The sequence below is a fragment of the Sciurus vulgaris genome, assembly GCF_902686455.1.
Source record: "Sciurus vulgaris genome assembly, chromosome: 12".
NCBI classification, from domain to species: domain Eukaryota; kingdom Metazoa; phylum Chordata; class Mammalia; order Rodentia; family Sciuridae; genus Sciurus; species Sciurus vulgaris.
Window position 1 is genome coordinate 34,576,513 of NC_136473.1, and position 24,683 is coordinate 34,601,195.

General features: G+C 44.9%; 1 pseudogene across 1 annotated transcript in view; it reads left to right on the plus strand.

Annotated features, from left to right (window-relative positions):
• Positions 1-613: 613 nt before the first annotated feature.
• LOC306642433 (cancer-related nucleoside-triphosphatase-like) overlaps positions 614-24,683 on the plus strand; it is a 35,688-nt pseudogene continuing 11,618 nt past the window's right edge. The window contains exons 1-4 of the transcript XR_013766829.1: positions 614-634; positions 2,887-3,062; positions 3,630-3,724; positions 22,040-22,233. The product of XR_013766829.1 is annotated as a cancer-related nucleoside-triphosphatase-like (transcript). The remainder of the gene's footprint in view (positions 635-2,886; positions 3,063-3,629; positions 3,725-22,039; positions 22,234-24,683) is intronic.

Here is a 24,683-nt window from a genome sequence, read left to right on the forward strand (position 1 = left end):
GAAAGTTTTCTTTCTCTTTCCTGACACTGAATCTCTAGATCTTGATTCTATACATCCTTGAGCTACCTATATTCATGCCAGAATCCCTTACAGGGCTTCACAAGATGCTCAGTAAGTCTCTTCCAGACTGCCTGTCAGTGATGGGAAATGTTACCTAATGAACATTTAGAATTCAAGTTTTAAAACAAGATATACATTCTACATTGGACTACATGTTTCCTTTCCCTTTCTTTCCTTCTTCCTTTAGGAAGATCCTTCTATGGATTTACTTTGTTACATCCTCTGTTCATTGACTTCCAGTTTTCATGCAGGTGCAAGATGTTGGAAGGGTCTATGTTACATTACCCCTTGGGATAATAAGTAATATACTGTGATAATAATATACTGCTATAAATGTCACAAAAATGGTAGTGACAGTTCTATCTGATAATTCTGACTCGTTTTTATTTTATTTTTTTTAAGCAAGAAACTGAGGTCATGTGAGTGTCAATATTGCTGGTAACTGGAGTCCGGGTGGTCTGTTGTGTGGGTGCAAACCAATTAAGCTGAGCACTTACTGAAATTGCTTTCTCAGCCAGGATGGAGAATAATTGCTCACAAGTCAAACCGCATGTGCGACTGAAAGACTTTACAGGTAAATCTGGCCCAAGGCCACTTCACTTGAGAGGTGGAAACTTGAAGTGGTTAAGTGAGGCAGGGAGCTACTTAATTCTCTGCCTGAAATCCTCCAGGTGGAGTATGAGGGAGCCAGACTTCCCTGAGTGGCCGCAGGTATGGGATGTCCACCAGAACCAGTGGCTCTCACTCAGTGGACTTTGGGAACTTCCTGAAAAAAGGATGCTGAGGACTGAAGACCAATTACTCCTGTTAGACCCTGTTCAGGAGAGGCGATTATTTACTGAGCTCCTGCCATAGGCCCCTGCATATCAGACCAAACCAGAATGGAGTCACTTGTGTAACTGCCTGGTGATCAAACTGAACTTCCAATGAGGCCAGTCTTCCTAAAGCAAAAACAGGCTCCAGCCGGCCTGAATCAGCAAGCTAGGGAGTTCCTTCTGTTTTAGCCACATAATGGAGTAGCCCTTTGTTTAGCCTCTTCTGTATGTAAAGCCAACCTCCTCTGCCCTGCTCATGGCCAACTCGGATTCTATTTTCAGACACAGTAAAAGCCAGTTAGATCTTTGGATCTGCTGTAACCTTGTCTTCACACTCTGCATCCTGAAGCTGGAGGCCAGGCCTCAGGGTTCCCTTAAAGCTGCCCGGGCGCTCTGGGCTGCAGCATTGCTGCAAACATGCACAAGCGGGGGCAGCGCAGCAGGGCCTGCTCCTTTCAAAGGGCGGCCCAGGCCCCGACGTGCAGCCTAGGGGAACTGCACCTTGAGGGGCGGCCCAGGGAAGACGAGACTTGGGGTGGCAAAGCCTTAGTAACCGCGCAACACGCCAGTCCGAGCACGGGTTCCCACCGCAGCCTGGATGCTGGCAGCACCCGCACACTAGCCCATACCAGGCAGAACGGGAGCGCGCGCAGGCCAGGCGCAGGTGCAGCGCAGGATAGGGCTTCCGGGCGCCGGGGCGGGGCCAGCGGCGCATGGGCGGGGCTGACCGACCCTGCGGGGCTGACCGACCCTATGCGGCTGCAGCAGCGGCGGCGAGCAAAGCCTTCAGCATGGCGCGCTACGTGTTCCTGACCCGGCCGCAGGCGAGCTCGGGGCCTCAGACTGGGCGGTTGCTGCGGCCCGGCTTCCCCGAGCCCCCAGCTCGCGCTGGCGCGGCCCCGTCCTGGCCGAGCCTCCGCGCTGGTCAGGAGGCCCACGCCACCGCAGGGCCTCATCACTGGTGCCTCTTGATTAGCCCCAAGTAGCAAAGGTCACGTCCATGCGGAAACTGCTCTTGCGCCAAGGGAAACGCAAAAAGATGGTTCTCCTGAGCCAGATGAGGGACCCAGGCCCAGACACAGATTCGGGACGACCTGCTCTGGTGTGAAGAGGTTGCAGGAACTCAAGGTCACAGTTAAGAAAAAAAATCGTAAATCAGTGCACTTACCAGTACACCAGTAGGAGCCGCAGGCGGGGGCTGCTGCAGAGCAGGGAATCTTCCACAGGCTACAGAGGGAGCATTCTTAGCTTCAGGGCCGTGGAAGCTGGAGCCAGCTCAGCTCATGAAGCAGGAGTTTATGCTAGGTCAGATGCAGAGTTGGTAGTCAATGGCTAGGGACTAAAGATACCAGAAATAAGCCTGGATCTTACCTGCAGCACTCCATCTCCCCCTCAGCCTATTCCTGTCAACCAGGACAAGCACTGCAGTGCTTTACACCTGGATACAGCCTCTTCAGAGCTTCTGTGTGGTTTCATTGAATCGTGCAGACTCTGGAATTTTATTTTACCAGGCAGTGTGTGTGAGAGGGGATTTAGGAGATTTGGGGTTTAAGAGATACATTTTCAGTAGACAGTGTGGAATAAAGTGATCCCCCCCGCCCCAATAAGCATGGCCCTGCTCTCCAGTGCCCATCTTCTGACCAAAGTTTGACCCCTGTTGGTTCCCAGGTGAGAAAGTGAGGAGGGTGAACCTGGGAGGAAAAGCAGCTCAGTTCTGGATGTAAATGTGTCCTGATATCATGTGGAATGTGCATTGAATGCTGGGGGTGTGTCTGTGACAAAGCTGAGGAGGTTTCAGAACTTGAGAGTGGACTTCAGAATGCCATTCATGTTTTCTTTGTTACTACTGGAATTGAAACTTTTTCACACCTGGAGTAATCAAGATCAGAGTGAAATTAGTATTCACAAATCTGCATGCGGTTGCTCCTCTGCCTCCCTTGGCTGCTCTCCTGCAGGTGGCAAGTGCTGGGTGCTCTATGGAGAGTGCTTCCTGAGTGCTTCTCTTTTTCAGGGGTGGGAAAAACGACTTTGATCCAGAAAGCCAGTGAGGTTTTAAAGTCCTCTGGGGTGCCTGTGGATGGATTTTATACAGAAGTCAGGCAGGGAGGAAGAAGGACAGGATTCAATGTCATCACTTTGTCTGGAGCTCCAGGCCTCTGTCCAGTTGGGTACTGATGCTTCATTACTGTAGGTTTTATCCCTAAGTGATCCTTCTCTCCAAGTTCAGAGCTTTTATATTCTGATTCCACCAGCATTAAATTCTCCAAAAGTGCCCTGTGTGGTCCTTGGATACCACTCTGCCTCCCTCTCCCAAGGGTTCAGAGTCTGTGTCTCCTTGGGTTTGGGGCTGAGCCTGATGTCCTCCTCGATCTTGAAATATCTAGGGCTTGAGAGATGTCCCAGAGAAAGAAACAGACCACTACATGAACAGCAAGCATGAAGTCATGTTTCATTTGGAATGTGGGCCCCAGAGTCCTGTGCTTTTCTTCCTTGGCAATTCTTGGCCTGTGTCTGACCCCACTTTCCAGACAGCTCAGGCGCTGGTGGTGCAGTCACACTGCAAGACCTGGTGGTGTGCAGACATGCAGGGAGCACCATTGCCAGGGGAGAGCAGTGGGGCCAATGCTCACAAAGCATCTTCACTGGGTGGTTGCTGAGGATGGGGGAAAGAGCAGAGGGCCAGCTGTGCAGGGGGATGCTGAGCACCAGGAATCAGTGCAGGAGCCCTCCTCGAAACAGTGTCTTTTCTCACAGGTCAGAGCCAATGCCAGGGAAGTGTGAGTGCCAGGTTGGGCAATACGTGGTTGAGGATTTCTTTTGAGCAGTTGGCACTTCCCATCGTGAGGAACGTGAGTGTATGGTTCCTGTCTCCTGAGCCTGTCTGTGCTTCGCATCACAGGAGTTGAGATGGGAACAGAATGGCATTTGCTCTTCCAGGGAGGTCAGATTTGCATTTTGCGGTTTAAACTCTTCAAATAGTTGAGCTGAGGAAATGCAGCCTGATACCCTGGGCTGCACACTTGCCTCTTGGTCGGCACATGTTGATGCTCCACATTAGGGAGAGCAGGAAGGTTCCCAAGTCCAGTTGCCTGTACCCCAAAGACAGCACTGCCCTACCATCCCCGAGTCTGAAGCCCTTTATCTGTGGCTGTGTTCATTGCTGGCACTGAGGGTTTCTGCATCTATGTTCTGAGAAATGTGCTCTCACTTTATTTCCTGGGATCTTTGTCTGGCTTTGGTCTTAGGGTAATACTGGTCTCCCTTCTCTAAGTTTTGGAAGAGTTTGGAAATGGTTGGTATTCATTTTTTTTTTTTTTTTTAATGCATGGAAGCCATACAGGCCTAAAAAGCCTTTTATTAGAAACTTTTTTAATTACTAATTTAATCTCTTTATTTGTTATATGTCTGCTGGTTTTTGATTTCTTACTGGATCAATTGTGGTATTTGTGCCTTTTGGCATTTTGTCCATTTCATCTAAGTTATATATTAATTTTATTTTGTAAGTTTGTGTTGACCGAACTTTCTTCATTTGTTCTTTATTTAGCTCTTTTCCCATGTTTTTCTTAATCAGTCTACTGAAAGCTTTTTCAATTTAGAGGATCTTTTCAAAGAACTAGCTTTTGGCTTTATTGATTATCTATTACCTACTCTTTGCATCTGTTTATCACATATCATCAACTCCTGGATCAAGTTCAGGATTATGAATAAAACATACATAAACTCATCTCTGGATACTCTCAGCCTAGTGGGAACACAGATGGGAGATGAGGACAGGGACCCCTCCAGGAGTGCCGTGAGAGAAGTGTGGGGACAGCTGGGCCCAGGAGGCCAGGAAGGGGCTCTGAGGAGCTGACGTCCACACTGAAAGGAGGAGAAGAGAAGAGAGTGTCAGGGTGACTGGGGAGGGGTGGTCCAGGGAGAATCTTCTAGATGGCAGGAGTGAGGAGGAGAGGAAGGTGCTAGGGGCACAGGTGCAGGGCTCTGGGACCCTGTTGAGGATCTTACAGAGTGACTTAGGGAAAATAGAGTGGTGTGAACTCATCTCAAGGACTTTCCACTGCACCAGGACTGATGACCAGCATCCTTTCAGTGGACTGGAAGGCCCTGTGCCAGCTGACCCTGCTGCCTCTGAGGTCATCCGGCTGTGCTCCAGCCCACAGGTGCCAGGGACATCCTGTCCCAGGCTCTCAGCACCTTCCGTCTTGGTTGTTGGCACCATCTTCCCTGTTCGTGCCTCTGCCCCTGAGCACCACAGCGCAGTTGAACAGCGCAGGGGATTAGTGATTGCCAAGACCACTGGAGTTCAGAGTCAGCTGCTGAGGACACCTCAAGTTTGTGGGATCTTCTCCCCTGTTGGTGGGGCTGCAGCTCCCCAGCCCACGAGTTAGTTCTCTGCCTCTGCTGCACCCACCACCCACCTCCTCACCCTCCTTCTCCTGGAAACCTCCCCCTGCTGAGTTTCATGGGAGCAGTCAGAGAATGTGGTGTTTTTCCACCAGATACCTCCATCTAAATGTCTAAACAACAAGTGAGATGCTTTAATGAAATTCCAAGGGAAGAGTCTGACTTTGAGGATTGGATCAATACACAGAATTGATTTTTAATTCCTGTCAGCAGACAGAGTTCTGGGAGAAGAGAGTGCATGCCTGATGTCTAGCTGCAGGGTTGCATAAGCACTCCTGTACTGACCACATCAAGAGCTTGCATCTGTCTTCTTCATTAAGAAACAAAGCTTTTTTGAGAGCAGATTGCTCACTGTCAGGCGTCTATCATCCGCCATTTGCCTGCCTCTCGCCTGCCTTACCCCTATCCATCACCCAATGCTCGAGGTTCACCTCCCGATCATCCGACAGCTGCCAGCAGATTGACTGCAGACCGCCAGTGGAGAACCAGCTGCCTGCTACTGCCTGGAAGTTCACTGTTACAGTACCTGCAGGTTTGATTACACGTGGCTGCCGCCATTGTGAGACAACAGCCAGGTCCTGTAGGACCCCTGGCCGGACTGACTGAGTCCCATCTCCAGGATCCCTCAGCCCAACTGATCACTCCCTGCCTCTGGGGCCCTCACATCAACTGACTGCTCCCTGCCGCCAGGACCCCCAGACCAACTGACTGTGCCCAATCACCGGGAACCCAGACCAACTGATTGCACCCAGCCTCCTGGATCCCACAACCACACCAAACACACCCAACGTCCAGGACCACTGCCGAACCAACTGCATCCTATCTCCAGGACCTCCAGCTGACCACGTCCACCCCTGAGCTGCAGCTCCCCATTTGCCAACACATTTGGAAGCCAGAGCAGCCATCATGGATAATCCTGGAAGCCGGAGCTCCGATCTTCGGGTGGGGCAAATCCCATTCTGAGACGCCTGCTGGAGGCTTGAAGCTCATTGTCAGGTACCTCTTATACATCAGGCTACTGAACACTGGGAGGTTTCATTAGTATATGACTATTATACAGTAGATTTTCTTTTTTCTCCTTTTATAAAAAAATATGTTTTTTTTTTTTTATGTTTCTTGCTTTCTTTTCCTTCTGTTTACCTGTTCCCTCAGAGTCACTTTCTCCTTTACTTACATGATGTTATTGTCCCCATAGGGGCTATTTGGTCTAGGATTGCATAGTGTCTGATTTGGGCACTGCTAATATTGATCTCCCCTTAACGAAAGGGTTTTGGAAACCTATAGGGCCACTATAAGCCTATACGGGGAAATCTGAAATACCCCAGATCTGCAGCGCTAGAGGGGAAGATACAAGAACAACATGAAAAACACAAGGGAAGAAAATGATCCAAACCAATCTAGATTCTATAGTAATAGAATCCAATGACAGTATGAAAGAAGAAATGTCAGAAAAGGACTTCATATTATACATGATTAAGATGATTCACAAAGCAAAGGTTGAGATAAGAGAGCAATTGCAGGCAATGAATAATAATACCAATAAGCTGAAACAGCAACTGCAGGAAGCAAAAGATCATTTCAACAAAGAGATAGAGATTCTCAAAAAAAAAAAAAAAAAAAAAAAAAAAACCAAATGGAAATTCTTGAAATGAAGGAGAAAATAAACAAATAAAAAACTCAATGGAAAGCATTACCAACAGACTAGACAACTTGGAAGACAGAACCTCAGACAATGAAGACAAAATATTTAATCTTGAAAATAAAGTCGCACAAACAGAGAAGATGGTAAGAAATCATGAACAGAAGCTCCAAGAACTATGGGACATCATGAAAAGACCAAATTTAAGAATTATTGGGATTGAGGAAGGCACAGAGATACAAACCAAAGGAATGAACAACCTGTTCAATGAAATAATATCAGAAAATTTCCAAAACCTGAAGAATGAAATGGAAAATCAAATACAAGAGGCTTACAGAACACCAAATGCACAGAATCACAACAGATCCACACTAAGGCACATTATAATGAAAATGCCTAACATTCAAAATAAAGATAGGATTTTGAAGGCCACAAGAGAAAAGCATCAGATTACATATAGAGGAAGACCAATATGGATAGCCGCAGACTTCTCAACAAGACTCTAAAAGCTAGGAGGGCCTGGACCAACATATTTCAAGCTCTGTAAGAACATGGTTGCCAACCAAGAATCCTATACCCAGCAAAACTAACCTTCAGATTTGAAGATGAAATAAAATCCTTCCATGATAAACAAAAGTTAAAACAATTTACAAATAGAAAGCCTGCGCTACAGAAGGGTCTCAACAAAATATTCCATGAGGAGGAAATGAAAAACAACAATGGAGGTCGGCAAAAGGAGGAACTACCTTAGAGAAAAACCACTCAAAGGAGAAACCAAGCCAAAAAAACAAAAATAAGCCCAAAGACTGGGAATACAAATCATTTCTCAATAATACCCTGAATGTTAATGGCCTAAACTCATAAATCAAAAAACATAGACTGGCAGAATGGATTAAAAAGAGAGACCCAACAATATGCTGCCTGCAAGAGACTCATCTCATAGAAAAAGACATCAACAGACTAAAGGTGAAAGGATGGGAAAAAACCTACCACGCACATGGACCCAGTAAAAAAGCGGGGGTTTCCATCCTTATATCAGATAAAGTGGACTTCAAGCCAAAGTTAGTCAGAAGGGATAAGGAAGGACATTTCATACTGCTTAATGGAACCATAAATCAGGAAGACATAACGATAGTAAATATTTATGCCCCAAACAATGGTGCATCCCTGTACATCAAACAAATTCTTCTCAATTTCAAGAATCACATAGACCACAAAACAATAATTCTGGGCAACTTTAATGCACTGCTGTCACCACTAGATAGATCTTCCAAATAAAAACCGAACAAAGAAACCATAGAACTCAATAACACAATCAATAACCTAGACTTGATAGACATATATAGAATATCCCATCCATCAATGAGTGGATACACTTTCTTCTCAACAGCACATGGAGGCTTCTCGAAAATAGACCATATGTTATGCCACAAAGCAGCTCTTAGGAAATGCAAAAAAATAGAGATACTGCCTTTTGTGTGTTCTATCAGATCATAATGGACTGAGAGGAGAAATCAATGACAAAGTAAAAAAAGGAAATTAATACAACACTTGGAGATTAAATAATATGCTATTGAATGAAACATGGATAACAAAAAACATCAGGGAGGAGATTAAAAAATTCTTAGAGGTCAATGAGAATGATGATACAACATATCAAAATCTCTGGGACACTATGAAAGTGGTACTAAGAGGAAAATTCATTGCATGGAGCGCATTGCAGAAAGACTGAAAAGTCAACAATTAAATGACCTAATATTACAGCTCAAAGTCCTAGAAAAAGAAGAACAGAATAACAGCAAAAGTAGTAGAAGACAGGAAATTATTAAAATCAGAGCTGAAATCAATGAAATTGAAACAAAAGAAACATTTCAAAAAATGGACATAACAAAAAGTTGGTTCTTTGAAAAAGTAAACAAAATAGACAAACCCTTAGCCACACTAACAAAGAGGAGAAAGAAGACTCATATTACTAAAATATATGATGCAAAAGGAAATATCACGACAGACACCACTGAGATACAGAACATAATGAGAACCTACTTTGAAAATCTGTATTCCTACAAAGTAGAAACTACCAAAGATATTGAAAAATTTCTAGAGACATATGCTCCTCCCAAACTGAACCAGGAGGACATACACAATTTAAACAGATCAATATCAAGCAATGAAATAGAAGAAGCCATTAAAAATCTACCATCCAAGAAAAGTCCAGAACCAGATGGATTCTCAGCCGAGTTCTACAAGACCTTCAAAGAAGAACTCATTCCAATACTTCTCAAAGTATTCCAGGAAATAGAAAATGAGGGTACCCTACCAAACTCATTCTATGAAGCTAATATCACCCTCACACCCAAACCAGGAAAAGACACATTAAGGAAAGCAAATTTTAGACCAATATCCTTGATGAATATACATGCTAAGATTCTTAACAAAATATTGGATACCGTATCCAAAAACATATTAAGAAAAGTGTGCACCACGATCAAGTGGGGTTCATTCCTGGAATGCATGGATGGTTTAACATCCGTAAATCAATAAAGTAATCCATCATGTCAATAGACTTAAGGATAAGAATGATATGGTTATTTCAATTGATGCAGAAAAAGCATTTGACAATATACAACACCCCTTCATGCTGAAAACACTAGAAAAAAATAGGGATAGTAGGAACATACCTGAACATTATAAAGGCTATTTATGCTAAGCCCATGGCCAACATCATTCTTAATGGAGAAAAACTGAAAACATTTCCTTTAAAAACAGGAACAAGACAGGGATGTCCTCTTTCACCACTTCTATTCAACATTTCCTCGAAACTCTAGCCAGAGCAATTAGGCAGACTAAAGAAATTAAAGGGATACGAATAGGGAAAAAGGAACTTAAGCTGTCAGTATTTGCAAATGACATGATTCTATATTTAGAGGATCCAAAAACCTCCTCCAGAAAACTTCTAGACCTCATCAATGAATTCAGCAAAATAGCAGGCTATAAAATCAACACGCATAAATCTACAGCATTTTTATACAAAAGCAATGAAACAGCTGAAAAGGAAATGAGGAAAACAACTCCATTTGCAATAGCCTCAAAAAAAAAATAAAATACATGGGTATCAATCTAACCAAAGAGGTCAAAGATCTCTACAATGAAAACTACAAAACACTGAAGAAAGAAATTAAGGAAGACCTTAGAAGATGGAAAGATCTCCCATGTTCATGGATAGGCAGAATTAAGATTGTCAAAATGGCCATACTACCAAAAGTGCTATACAGATTCAATGCAATTCCAATTAAAATTCCAAAAACGTACCTCACAGAAATAGGGCAAGCAATCATGAAATTCATCTGGAAGAATAAGAAACCTAGAACAGCGAAAGCAATCCTTAGCAGGAAGAATGAAACAGGGGGTATCGCAACACCAGAACTTCAACTATACTACAAAGCAATAGTAACAAAAACAGCATGGTATTGGCACCAAAATAGACAGGTAGATCAAAGGTACAGAATCAGACCAGAGACCCTGCATCTTATAGAAGAAAAAGTAGGTCCAAATCTTCACCTTGTTGGCTTAGGATCAGACTTCCTTAAGAGGACTTCCATGGCACAAGAAATAAAAGCAAGAATCAATAACTGGGATAGATTCAAACTAAATAGCTTTCTCTCAGCAAAGAAGACTATCAGCAATGCGAAGAGAGAGCCTACAGAGTGGGGGAATACCTTTGCCTCTCATACTTCAGATAGAGCACTAATTTCCAGAATATATAAAGAACTCAAAAAACTCTACACCAAGAATACAAACAACCCAATCAACAAATGGGCTAAGGAAATGAACAGACACTTCACAGAAGAAGATGTACAAGCAATCAACAGATATATGAAAAAATGTTCAACATCTTTAGTAATAAGAGAAATGCAAATCAAAACTACACTAAGATTCCACCTCACCCCAATTAGAATTGCGATTATCAAGAACACAAGCAACAATAAGTGTTGGAGAGGATATGGGGAAAAAGGTACACTCATACATTGCTGGTGGGGCTCAAATTTGTGCAGCCACTCTGGAAAGCAATGTGGAGATTCCTTAGAAAACTTGGAGTGGACCTACCATTTGACCCAGCTATCCCACTCCTTGGCCTATACCCAAAGGAATTAAAATCAGCACACTACAGAGATACAGCCACATCAATGTTCATAGCTGCTAAATTCACAATAGCCAGACTATGGAACCAACCTAGATGCCCTTCAATAAATGAATGGATAAAGAAACTGTTATATATATATATATATATATATATATATATATATATATATATACAATGGAATATTACTCAGCTATCAAGAATCATAAAATTTTATAAAATTATGGCATTTGCAGGCAAATGGATGAAATTGGAGAATATCATGTTAAGTGAGGTAAGCCAATCTCAAAAATCCAAAAGAGGAATGATCTCACTGATAAGTGGATGATGAGGTTTTCAATATGGCGGCCTAGAGGGTGGCTGCATTTCATGTTGCTCCAGGACTCAGGATTCAAAAGAGGAGATATTGAGACACTTGGGACCAACTCAAAGCAGCCGGGTGACTCTCACCTGTTGGGAAGGTGTCCCGGATGAGACGGTGGTCCCGGAACACAGAAAACTTTGTGAAGTAGAGCTGCCGGCGAGACACCCCTCCCACTGCTGGAGCAGTGAACTTGGACAACTGGGAGCGCCGTAAAGGAGGCCGCTCGGCACAGCGCTGGGACTCGGAGCAACCACTGGGGCTCCAGCAGCTGCCCAGGGGAGGAGTGGCGAGGAGAGCTGTGTGGACTCAGAACACCGGGGCCTGAACTGAGGAGGAGGAGGAGGAGGAGCGTGGCCGCTTGGATTCGGAATGATGGCACCAGAGCTACAGGCGGTTGCCAGAGAAGAAGCTGCTCAGCGAGTTGTTTGGACTCTAAGTGACCACTTCTGAACACCGGGGCCTGCCCGGAGGAGTAGGAGGAGGAGGAGGAGGAGGAGCGCGGCCGGTCGTTTGGACTCGCAGTGACTGCATTAGCGCTCCAGGCGGCTGCTCAGACGAGAAGGCGAGTGGTGAGTTGTTTGGACTTAAAGTGACAGCTCCTGAACACAGGGGGGCTGCCTGGAGGAGAATCGCGGTGGGTCGCTAGGTCTTGAGTGGCTGCACCAGAGTTCCGGGCGGTTGCCCAGAGGACGCGTGAGCAGGTCATGTGGATTCAGAGCCACTCAGAGCCACCGCTCCTGAACACCCGGGGGGTTAACTAGAGAAGGAGGAGGAACGGGGAGGGTCACTTCGACTCGGAGTGATTGATTGCCCAGGGCTATGGGTGGTTGGTGGGAGGTGGAGGCACACAGTGAGTTTCTTGGACTCCTAGTGACCGCACCGGAATACTGGGCGGCTGACTGGAAGAAGAGGCGTGTGGCGGGTCTCTGGGACTCAGAGCGATTGTATGGGGCCCCAGGTGGCTGCCCAGAGGAGGGGCTGCATAGCCAGGCGATTAGGTGCAGAGCAGGGTCCCAGGATCTAGGAGGCTTCTTGGTGGAAGAGCCGCACAGAGACAGGCTTAGGGCGGAGCGAAGGTTCCAGGCCTATGGGCAGATTCTCTGAGGAGGGGCAGCCTAAGGAGATTCATCTGCGAAGGGTGAGGCTCCCAGGCCCAGGAGGTAGGGCCGGGCCCATGGGAACTTTGCAGAGGAAGGCAGCCCAGCCCAGGCAGTAGCTGTAAATTGAGGTGAACCTCTAGGAGGGAACTGACCAGCGAGACCTCCCCACCGGGTGAGTCTTCCCTGCCGGGTGAAGTTTCCCCACAAGGATGGTAAAACCAGAGACTCAGGCCCAAAGGGGCCTTGCCTCAACCTGCAGCCTAGGTCCCCCTTTGGATGACAATTGTTCAACAAGTGGAGGCACCTCTGCCCACTAGCAGGGATTATTCCCCACCTGAAGGCCACCACTCCTACAGAGGCAGCTTCCTTGTGGAGCACCGCATTATCAACTTCCTCCAAGATTTCAGCCTACTGAAGGCTAACAGGGGATATATATAGCAATCTTCAGGGATATTGTAAGTCAATAGAGGAAATCTGCAATATCTCAGCGGTCCACTGATACCTGAACAATATGAGAAAACAAGGAAAGAAAATGCTGCAAACAAATCTAGATGTTACATCAATAAAACCCAATGACAGCATGGCAGAAGAAATGACAGAAAAGGAGTTCAGAATATACATAATTAAAATGATCAGAGAAGCAAACGATGAGATGAAAGAGCAAATGCATGCACTGAATGATGAGATGAAAGAGCAAATGCAAGCATTGAATGATCGCACCAATCGACAGTTAAAAGAGCAAATACAGGAAGCAAAAGATCATTTCAATAAAGAGTTAGAGATATTGAAAAAAAAAACCAGAAATCCTTGACATGAAGGGAACAATAAACCAAATTAAGAACTCCATAGAAAGCATATCCAATAGGATAGAACACCTGGAAGACAGAACCTCAGACATTGAAGACAAAATATTTAACCTTGAAAACAAAGTTGAACAAACAGAGAAGATGGTGAGAAATCATGAACAGAATCTACAAGAACTATGGGATATCATGAAAAGGCCAAATTTAAGAATTATTGGGATTTAGGAAGGCCTAGAGAAACAAGCCAAAGGAATGAACAATTTATTCAATGAAATAATATCAGAAAATTTCCCAAATATGAAGAATGAAATGGAAAATCAAGTTCAAGAGGCTTATAGGACTCCAAATACACAAAATTACAACACCAAAACACATTATAATGAAAATACCTAACATACAAAATAAAGACACCAAGTCACATTATAATGAAAATACATAACGCACAAAATAATGATAGAATTTTAAAGGCTGCAAGAGAAAAAAAATCAAATTATATTGAGGGGGAAACCAATATGGATATTAGCAGATTTCTCAACCCAGACCCTAAAAGCTAGAAGGGCCTAAAACAGCTTTTTTCAAGCTCTGAAAGAAAATGGATGCCAACCAAGAATCTTATACCCAGCAAAACTTACCTTCAAATTTGACGATGAAATAAAATCCTTCCATGATAAACAAAAGCTAAAAGAATTTACAAAAAGAAAGCCAGCATTACAGAACATTCTCAGCAAAATATTCCATGAGGAAGAGATGAAAAACAAAGAAGCAAATCAGCAAAGGGAGGAATTATCCTAAAGGAATTGTCAAATAAAGGAGGAAACAAGTTGTGTCAAACAAATAAATAAATAAAATTTAAAAAATGAACCAAATGACCGGGAAACCAAATCATATCACTATAATAACCCTGAAGGTTAATGGCCTGAATTCATCAATCAAAAGACATAGACTGGCAGATTGGATTAAAAAGAAAGATCCAACAATATGTTGCCTGCAAGAGACTCACCTCATAGAAAAAGATACCCATAGACTAAAGGTGAAAGGATGGGGAAAAACATACCATGCACATGGACTCAGCAAAAAAGCTGGAGTATCCATCCTCATTTTCGATAATGTGGACTTCAAGCCAAAGATAGTCAGAAGGGATAAAGAAGGTCATTTCATACTGCTTAAGGGAAGCATAAATCAGCAAGATATAACAATCATAAACATCTATGCCCCAAACAGTGGCTCATCCATGTATGTCAAACAAATCCTTCTCAATTTCAGAAACCAAGTAGACCATAACACAATAATACTAGGTGATTTTAACACGCCTCTCTCACCACTGGACAGATCTTCCAGACAAAAATTGAACAAAGACACCATAGATCTCAATAATACAATCAATAATTTAGACTTAACAGACATTTATAGAATATACCATCCAACCAAGAGCGAATACACTTTCTTCTCAGCAGCACATGGATCCTTCTCTAAAATAGACCATATAATATGCCACAAAGCTAATGTTAGCAAATACAAGAAGATAGAGACACTACCATGTATTCTATCAGATCATAATGGATTGAAGTTAGAAATAAATGAAAGAGTAAAACACAGAAACTATTCCAACATCTGGAGATTAAACAATATGCTATTATATGATGAATGGATAGCAGAAGATATTAGGAAGGAAATCAAACAATTCTTAGAGGTAAATGAGAACAAAGAAACATCATATCAAAATCTCTGGGACCCTATGAAAGCAGTACTTAGAGGGAAATTTATTTCATGGAGCGCATTTAATAAAAGAAGTAAAACTCAACAAATAAACAACCTAACACTACAGCTCAAAGCCCTAGAAAAAGAAGAACAGACCAGCACCAAAAGTAGTAGAAGACAGGAAATAGTTAAACTCAGAGCTGAAATCAATGAAATTGAAACAAAAGAAACAATACAAAAAATTGACAAAATAGTTGGTTCTTCAAAAAAATAAACAAAATTGATAAACCTTTAGCCACACTAACAAAGAGAAGACGAGAGAAAACCGAAATCACTAAAATTTGGAAAGAACAAGGAAATATCACAACAGACACGATTGAAATACAAAACATAATTAGAAGCTATTTTGAAAATCTGTACTACACCAAAATAGAAAATTTCGAAGACATCAACAGGTTTCTAGAGACACATGAATTGCTTAAACTGAAAGAGGAGGACATACACAATTTAAATAGACCAATTTCAAGTAATGAAATAGAAGAGGTCATCAAAAGGCTACCAACAAAGGAAAGTCCAGGACCAGATGGGTTCTCAGCCAACTTCTACAAAATCTTTAAAGAAGAGCTCATTCCAATACTTCTCAAAGTATTCCATAAAATAGAATAGGAGGAAACCCTCCCAAACTCATTCTATGAAGTCAATATCACCCTGATACCTAAACCAGACTGAGACACATCGAAGAAAGGAAATTTCAGGCCAATATCCTTAATGAACATCGACGCAAAAATTCTCAACAAAATTTTAGCAAATCGCATACAAAAACATATTAAAAAGATAGTGCAACATGATCAAGTGGGTTTCGTCCCAAGGATGCAAGGTTGGTTCAACATCAGGAAATCAATAAACGTAATTCACCATATTAATAGACTTAAAGTCAAGAATCACATGATTATTTCAATAGATGCAGAAAAAGCATTTGATAAAATACAGCACCCCTTCATGCTCAAAACACTAGAAAAAATAGGGATAGTGGGAACATTCCTTAACATTGTAAAGGCCATTTATGCTAAGCCCATGGCTAATATCATTCTAAATGGTGAAAAACTGAAAGCATTCCCCCTAAAAACTGGAACAAGGCAGGGATGCCCTCTTTCACCACTTCTATTCAACATCGTTCTTGAGACTCTGGCCAGAGCAATTAGAAAAACCAAAGAAATTAAAGGGATACGAATTGGAAAAGAAGAACTCAAACTATCCCTGTTCACTGATGACATGATTATATATTTAGAGGAAACTGGAAATTCCATCAGAAAACTCTTAGAACTCATAAGTGAATTCAGTAAAGTAGCAGGTTACAAGATCAATGCCCATAAATCCAACGCATTTTTATACATAAGTGATGAATCTTCAGAAAGAGAATTTAGGAAAACTACCCCATTCACAATAGCCTCGAAAAAAATAAAATACTTGGGAATCAATCTCACAAAAGAGCTGAAAGACCTCTACAATGAGAACTATACAACACTAAAGAAAGAAATTAAAGAACACCTTAGAAGATGGAAAGATCTTCCATGTTCTTGGATAGGAAGAATTAATATTGTCAAAATGGCCATACTACCTAAAGTGCTATACAAATTCAATGCAATTCCAATTAAAATCCCAATGACGTACCTTACAGAAATAGAGCAAGCAATTATGAAATTCATCTGGAAGAATAAGAAATCCAGAATAGCTAAAGAAATCCTTAGCAGGAAGAGTGAAACGGGGTATTGCAATACCAGATCTTCAACTCTACTACAAAGCAATAGTAACAAAAACGGCATGGTATTGGTACTAAAATAGAAAGGTAGATCAATGGTACAGAATAGAGGACATGGACACAAACCCAAATAAATACAATTTTCTCATACTAGACAAAGGGGCCAAAAATATGCAATGGAGAAAAGATAGCCTCTTCAACAAATGGTGCTGGGAGAATTGGAAATCCATATGCAACAGAATGAAACTAAACCCATATCTCTCACCATGCACAAAACTAAACTCAAAATGGATTACGGACCTCGGAATCAGACCAGTGACCCTGCAGATTATAGAAGAAAAAGTAGGTCCAAATCTTCACCTTGTTGATCTAGGATCAGACTTCCTTAACAGGACTCCCATAGCACAAGAAATAAAAGCTAGAATCAACCACTGGGATAGATTCAAACTAAAAAGCTTTCTCTCAGCAAAGGAAACTATCAGCAATGCGAAGAAAGAGCCTACAGAGTGGGAGAATATCTTTGCCAATCATACTTCAGATAGAGCACTAATCTCCAGAATCTATAAAGAACTCAAAAAACTCTACTCCAAGAATTCAAATAATCCAGTCGACAAATGGGCTAAGGCAATGAATAGACACTTCACAGAAGAAGACCTACAAGCAATCAACAAACATATGGAAAAATGTTCAACATCTCTAGTAATAAGAGAAATGCAAATCAAAACCACCCTAAGATTCCATCTCACCCCAATTAGAATGGTGATTATCAAGAATACGAGCAACAACAGGTGTTGGCGAGGATGTGGGGAGAAAGGTACACTCATACATTGCTGGTGGGGCTGCAAATTAGTGCAGCCACTCTGGAAAGCAGTGTGGAGATTCCTTAGAAAACTTGGAATGGACCCTCCATTTGACCCAGCTATCCCACTCCTTGGCCTATACCCAAAGGACTTAAAATCAGCATACTACAGAGATACAGCCACATCAATGTTCATAGCTGCTCAATTCACAATAGCTAGACTGTGGAACCAACCTAGATGCCCTTCAATTGATGAGTGGATAAAGAAACTGTGGTATATATATACAATGGAATATTACTCAGCCATAAAGAATGATAAAATTATGGCATTTGCAGGCAAATGGATGAAATTGGAGAATATCATGCTAAGTGAGATAAGCCAATCTCGAAAAGCCAACGGATGAATGATATCGCTAATAAGTGGAGGATGACACGTAATGGGGGGGAGGGAAGGGTTAGTGTTAGGGTTAGAGTTAGGGTTAGGGAGGGGGGCAAGTATGGAGGAAGGAAGTTCTGTATAGAGGGTAAAGAGGGATGGGAGGGGTGGGGGGAAGGGAAAAAATAACAGAATGAATCAAACAACATTACTCTATATAAATTTATGATTACACAAATGGTATGCCTTTACGCCATGTACAGAGAAACAACATGTATCCCATTTGTTTACAATAAAAGAATAATTTAAAAAAAAATAAGTGGATGATGACACTTAATGGGGGGTGGGAGTGGGACAAGAATGGAGGAAGGAGGGAATGTATAGAGGTAAAAGAGAGGTGGGAGGGGTGGGGGGGAAGGAAAAAAATAATGGAATGAATCAAACATCATTACTCTATGTAAATTTATGAATATGCAAATGGTATGCTGTTACTCCATGTACAAACAGAAACAATATATATCCCATTTGTTTACAATAAAAATAAATTAAAAAAAAAAAAAAGAAAAGAAACAAAGACAGTTCTGTGGTCTGATCAGCAGTGCAGACCTTCAGGTGCCAGGTGGGCATGGCCCCCCACAGGACATCCCTACCCAGTTAGGGCTTGGATTTATTTTCTAGAGCAAAAATGTCTCTCCCATCCCCCATATATTATTGTGATGAAGAAAGGAGAAGGAATTAGAGTTTAGCTTTAATAAAAATAAACAAAAAGATTAGGTGACAAAAATAGGCGTGTGTGAAGAGTCAGGTTTTGCTGTTGGCAGGTGGTGACAGGGTGGGCTGGAAGCTTTAGAAACCCCAGGGGAACAGGTGAGACCATCCATCCAGGGCCAGTGTTGAGCTTGCAGGACCTGGAAAAGCAGATCTGACAAAGTTAAGAAATGTCTGTCATGTGTAAGAGCCTCAATGTGGGTGGAGGGTTGTTTGAGTCTTTTTAAAAATACTATGAAAAATATAGGGGAAATAATTCTCAGGTTGGACCAGCGTGGCATGCCCATTGGTCCCCAGGGAAGCAGGACTGGCCAGGAGCTGGCAGCGCCTTGGGGAGGAGGAGGCCCAGGAGGCTTGGGTCCCCAGGCTCACCTCAGCATTGGTATCTGCCACACTCTGCATACCAGAGCAAAGATGGAGCAGAGCAGGGACATGGGAGGGGAAAGAGGGAGGCCAGGGCCCATGGAAAAGGACTTGGGCTTCTAGGAAGACCCCGAAGACCCAGCTGGATTGATGGCTCATCCAAGGCTGACCTCACCTTACTTGAGAGCTATCACATTGTTTTCCTAAATATTGAAATTTCCTCTGTCCATGGTAAAAAAAAGTTGTAAAAAAAGGAAAGACAATGTGAGTCACTCAGGTCTTACCACGGCATAGCCACAGCTGGCATGCTTTGCCTGCCTGGCTGCCTACTCTGTTCAGTTGTCCAGATCTAGAGAAACAGCCCCTCCCAGTTTATTGGCCGGGTTTGTTTTTCCTGCAGGCTGACTGAGTGATTGGATGTGGTCTCATATCTTAATAATCTTCAGAACTGAGGTTCATGATCAACTCTCTGAGTGGGCATTTCATCTTTGATCTACTGTGGTTCCCTCCATGTCAGACACCTTGTTCCCAGTGGGAAGTGACCTTGCCACCAAGCAGTAGCTCTGTCCCCAGTGGGGCTGGCCTCCCACAGGGCCTGAAGGGCAGCATGGTGTGAGGAGCCTGGTCCCAGGGCCACTCTGGTCCTCTGTGGTGTGAGGACAGACTGTCTGGCACATTGCAGGTACCTGATTCACAGTTCCAAGACACTTCCTGGCCTTGGTTTGTATTTTTAAGGTTCTAATGAGGTTTAAGGGTTTCCATTGTTTGGTTTCTTTAGTCTAATTTATTGTTGGATTCTTCTTCCCATTCCCTCTTTGTAAGGCATATGACCTTTTTATATTTATTGATTCTATTGTTCTGCTTATCACTTAGTTCAGCCCTATTCAAATTTAACATAACATTTTACTTTACTTTTCTTCTTCCCTGTGCTTTTATAAAAGCACTTATGCTTTCAGTCCACCTGGATTTATTTCAAACATAACACGGGAGACAGTTGGTTTCCTTCCAGATACTTAGCTGGTTTGCTAAAACTGTTTATCAGACAACTCACATCCAGTCAGTGTATTTTGCTTCAGTGTATTTTGCTTCATAAATCGTGTTTAAACGTGTGTGCACGATGCTCGAGGGCTGTCCCTCATCAATGTCGGCCCTTCATTTCTGCATCAGTACCACACTGTTTAATTACCATTGCAACATTGCCCCCCACACGTTGGTCCTCCCGCATTGTCCTGTGCTGGTGGTAGCAGCGTGGTGACATTGGCCATTACTGAGTGCAGACTGTCTGGTTGGAGGTTCCATCCTCAGAATACTGCCTCCACATTCCTGTTTTATGGAGGCCTTCCTGGTGGCACAGCATCTGCCAGGCAGAGCTGTCCTGAGCTGTGGAATTGAGGCTGCATTGGAAGTCACTTGGGATGACGGGGACTGTGCAGAGCGAGGGCCCTGTTGATGTGGAGGACATGGTCATTTTCTAGACAGCCTCCTTTCTGTGGCCTCAATGGGGTCCCTCTCTCTCCCTTCTTTAGCATCTTTCCTGGGGAGGCTGTTTGCAGGACTCTAAGCAGCATGGTATCCTCTGCAGGCCCTACAGGCAAGCAGATTTAACTCCTTGAAATGTGCATTCCACCTTGGGGAGCTGAACCCCCAGCTGGGATTGTAGCTGAACTTCTCTTGCCCCCAGCCACTTGCCAGTTGTCACCACCTCCCTGTAGTGGGCAGTCTGTTCTCCCCACTCCAGGTGGTTTCTAATAAAGAGAAGGTCAGCCAGCAGCAGAGATAAGAGCTTTACTCCAAAATTCAAATAGTGGTAAAATTTTTACTAGCATATGAAACTTTTTGAAAACAGTTTGAATGCTGCTGGTGGTGAGGACAGCGATTCCTGCATCTGTGGTCAGGTCTGCTGCCCAGCTGGCCACTGGCTGAGCATGCTCCATAAGGTGGTGCTCACGCCTGTGCCTTGGCTGCCAGGCACATGTGTTCTGCCCCTAGGGAGCAGTTTCTTTGTGGTGAGAGGGGTTTCTTGGACACAGTTCCTGGTTCCTGGGAAGGTGTGCAGGTGTGTGGCACATGGGTGTGCCTGGGCCCTCGGAGTGGGGCCCCTCTTGTTGGACTCCAGGACTCCTCGCGGTGCTCTCAGTGGGGGCGGGCACCTGCAGAAAGTGCACCCCTGCCTTAGAGCAGCCGGGCAGCCTGAAGGTGCTCTGCTCTGCGGGGCTTCCTTGGAGGGGTGGTTCTGGTCATCCTGGAGCATTGGGGTGACAGCAGCGGTGCCTGGCAGGGACCCTCCACAGCTGGGTCTGTATTTGCCAGGAAGAGGGGCCAGAGTGGCTGTTGATCGGTCCTGGGGTCTCACAGCCCAAGCCTCTAGGCTGGTCCTCAGGGCCTGTGTCACAGGAGGGTTTCTTTACACTGCCCCTCTGCCTGTCAGCTGGTAGGACCTTCTCAGTTCCAGGACAGCTCTCCCAGCTGAGAACCTGTGTGTTGTGGGTTCGGTGATGGTGTGCGTGGGACCCCGAGGGGTGTGTAGGACATCCAGAAGGAGCCTTGGCCTGGCTACAGGCCCTGACAGGGACACTGGGGTGCCATGGAGTACCCTCTGCTGCTGGGCCTGGATGGGAGTGCCCAGTGCTAGTCTAGACCTCTTGGAGCAAGACTCAAGAATTGGAGTCAAGAGGCCACCATTGCCATGGCACTCATCTTTGCTGTCTCCTTTCTTTAAACCTGAGGTATTGGGGTGCCATTTATTTTCTGGGTACATGTAATCATAAGGTGTGGTCACTGTTGGAACCATTGTGAGGAATAAAATATTGCAAGAAGCCAGGACTTGGGGACTGAGTGCTTGGTGCTGCAGGCTCCTAGGTCACCCTTCTTATGAGCCTGCATGTGAGGACAGCCTGTGGCACACAGGGCCCTGCAAGTAGTGTGGCCCGGTGTCCAGTGTCTCCATCCCCAGGTGGGTTCATGCAGAGGCCTCAGACCCAGAGTGTGTGTCATTGATGAGATCGGGAAGATGGAGCTCTTCAGTCAGCCCTTCAGACTCTGTCCTCACCAGCGACCATCATCCTGGGCACCATCCCAGCCCTGAAGGGAAAGTCACTGGCCCTGATGGAGGAGATCCGGGGCAGGCCTGATGTGAAGGTGTTCAGCGTGAGTGCACCATGTCTGCAGGTGCCCCGCCCTTGCCTGTTCCTCTGCCCCCCACATTCCCCTGTGCTGCAGCATCACTGAGTCAGATCTTAGGGATTTAGAATGACACCATCCTCCACACACTGATGAAACTTGGGAGCCCCCAAGTGACCCAGCCTGCTGCCCTCCTCAGTCCCTCTCATGCTTCTGTGTCTTCTCTGCTGCTCTCTTCTGTGCCCACTAGTGCCCTTGGCAAGCTCCACTCATGCTGCCCCCACCCCAGGTTAAAAGCTTCCCAGAGGCAGGTGACAAGTGGAGGGTGCAGGGCCTCAGCAGGTTGGAGCAGACCGAGCACTCGCCTCACTGGTTGCAAGGTCCCCTGGTCTGCTGGCCCTGCTGGGATGTTGCCACCAGTGCATCCTGTGTGTGGCAGTGAAGGACTGTGTTGGGGTTGGACCAGCCAGATCTGGGAGGCATGCGCACCTCCTTCAGGGGTGCACTTCCATGGCCGGTGCCGACTGAACACCTACTGTGTGCAGGGCACTGTTCACATCTTAGTGGGTCCATTCCTCAGGAGCATGGGACCGAGTGTAGGAACTGAGTGCCACATGTGCAGGCAGATGCAGGAGGTGGTTCCAGCTGCTGCCGAGGGCTGGTAAGAGGCCTGGCAGCGTGGCTGGTATGCCTGGGGGGTGGGCAGCGCTCAGGGGAGGTCTGCCCCAGGAGGTGATGTCTAAGTGAGGCTGGAAAGATGTGAAGGCCGAGTCCTCATGTCAGTGGCCTCAGAGCCAAGTGCCACCACCTGCCCCTCTGTGCACCACCTCCGAGGTAGAGGTTTGTGATGACAGTTCTGTGGACATGGAGGCAGTGGTGCTGGAGGAGCAGGAGATGCTGCTCCTTCCATGCTGGAAGGCTGGGCTTGGTCCCTTGTTAGCCCCAGGGACCCAAAAGTCAAGGGAGGGTCAGGGGAGATGAGGGCCACATCCAGAAGTACACTCTGTGTCTTAAGATGAGGCCACGTCCCCCTTCCAGAGGGGAGGATGTCCTCCAGCAGGGTAGTCATTGCTCCTAGTGGGGCACAGAAGATATCAGCTCTGAGAGAGTTCAGGGAGGGAGCCCCATGCCCCACTTTTCTCCAACCACCCTAGTTATGACCCTTGCGGTCCTGGCTTAAAAACGAGGACCCTCTAGACTGCCATGAGAGGGATCCAAGATGGCAGACTAGAGGGAGGCTGCATTCCTTGTCATTCCCTAACTCCGGTTTCAAGCAGAGGATGTCTGTTTCTTGGTGAGGCAATTTTTGCTGCTTCTTGATCCCCTGGTGTTTATCCCATTTGTCTGCTGTAATGACCTGCAGTCTGCCAGCATATTGACACCTTTTTTGAGTGCAGATTGCTCACTGTTGGGTGCCTATCATCCGCCATTTGCCTGCTTCTCTCCTGTCCATCGCCTGTCTTACACCTATCCATCACCCAAAGCACAAGGTTCACCTCCCAATCATCTGACAACAGTCAGCAAACTGATCGCCAACCACCAGTGGAGCGCCAGCTGCCTGCTGTTGCCTGGAAGTTCACTGTTACAGTACCTGCAGGTTTCATTAAATGTGGCCGCCACCATTTTGAGACAACAGCCAGGCCCCATAGGATCCCTGGCTGGACTGACTGACCCCATCTCCAGGATGCCTCAGCCTGATCGATCACTCCCTTCCTCTGGGGCCCTCGCATGGACTGATTGCTCCCTGCCACCAGGACCCCGAGACCAACTGACTGAACCTATCACTGGAACCTCAGACCAACTGAATGCACCCGAACTCCAGGATCCCACAACCACACCAAACACACCAGAACTCCAGAACCCCTGCCTGACAAACCGCATCCCGCCTCGAGGACCTCCAGCTGACCATGTCCACACCCTGAGCTGCAGCTCCCCATTTGCCAACACATTTGGAAGCCAGAGCAGACATATTGGATAATCCTGGAAGCTGTAGCTCCAATGTTTAGGTTGGGCAAATCCCACCCTGAGACGCCAGCTGGAGGCTTGAAGCTCATTGTCAGGTACCTCTCATGCATCAGGCTACTCAACACTGGGAGGTTTCATTACTATATGACTGTTATACTGTGGATTTTCTTTTTTCTCCTTATAGAAAAAATTTGTTTTTAATTCTTTACATTCCTTCTCTCTTTTGTTTACCTGTTCCCTCAGAGTCCCTTTCTCCCTTTTTTGCATACTAACATCAAATTTCTTTTGATTAAACTTTCACCCTTTCTATTATCTAGAACTTCTATATACTCTTTTCTTATCCCATTAACAGTCACATTCTACATCCCTCTGCATCCTCTTTGTCCTCCATTAGAAATGGCAGACCTTATTGCAAATCTGTTTGTTTCATTGAAGATAATATTTGAACTCATTCTGTTTATTAGGACAATTTTGTTATTGTCCTCATAGGGGCTAAATGTCTAGGATTGCAG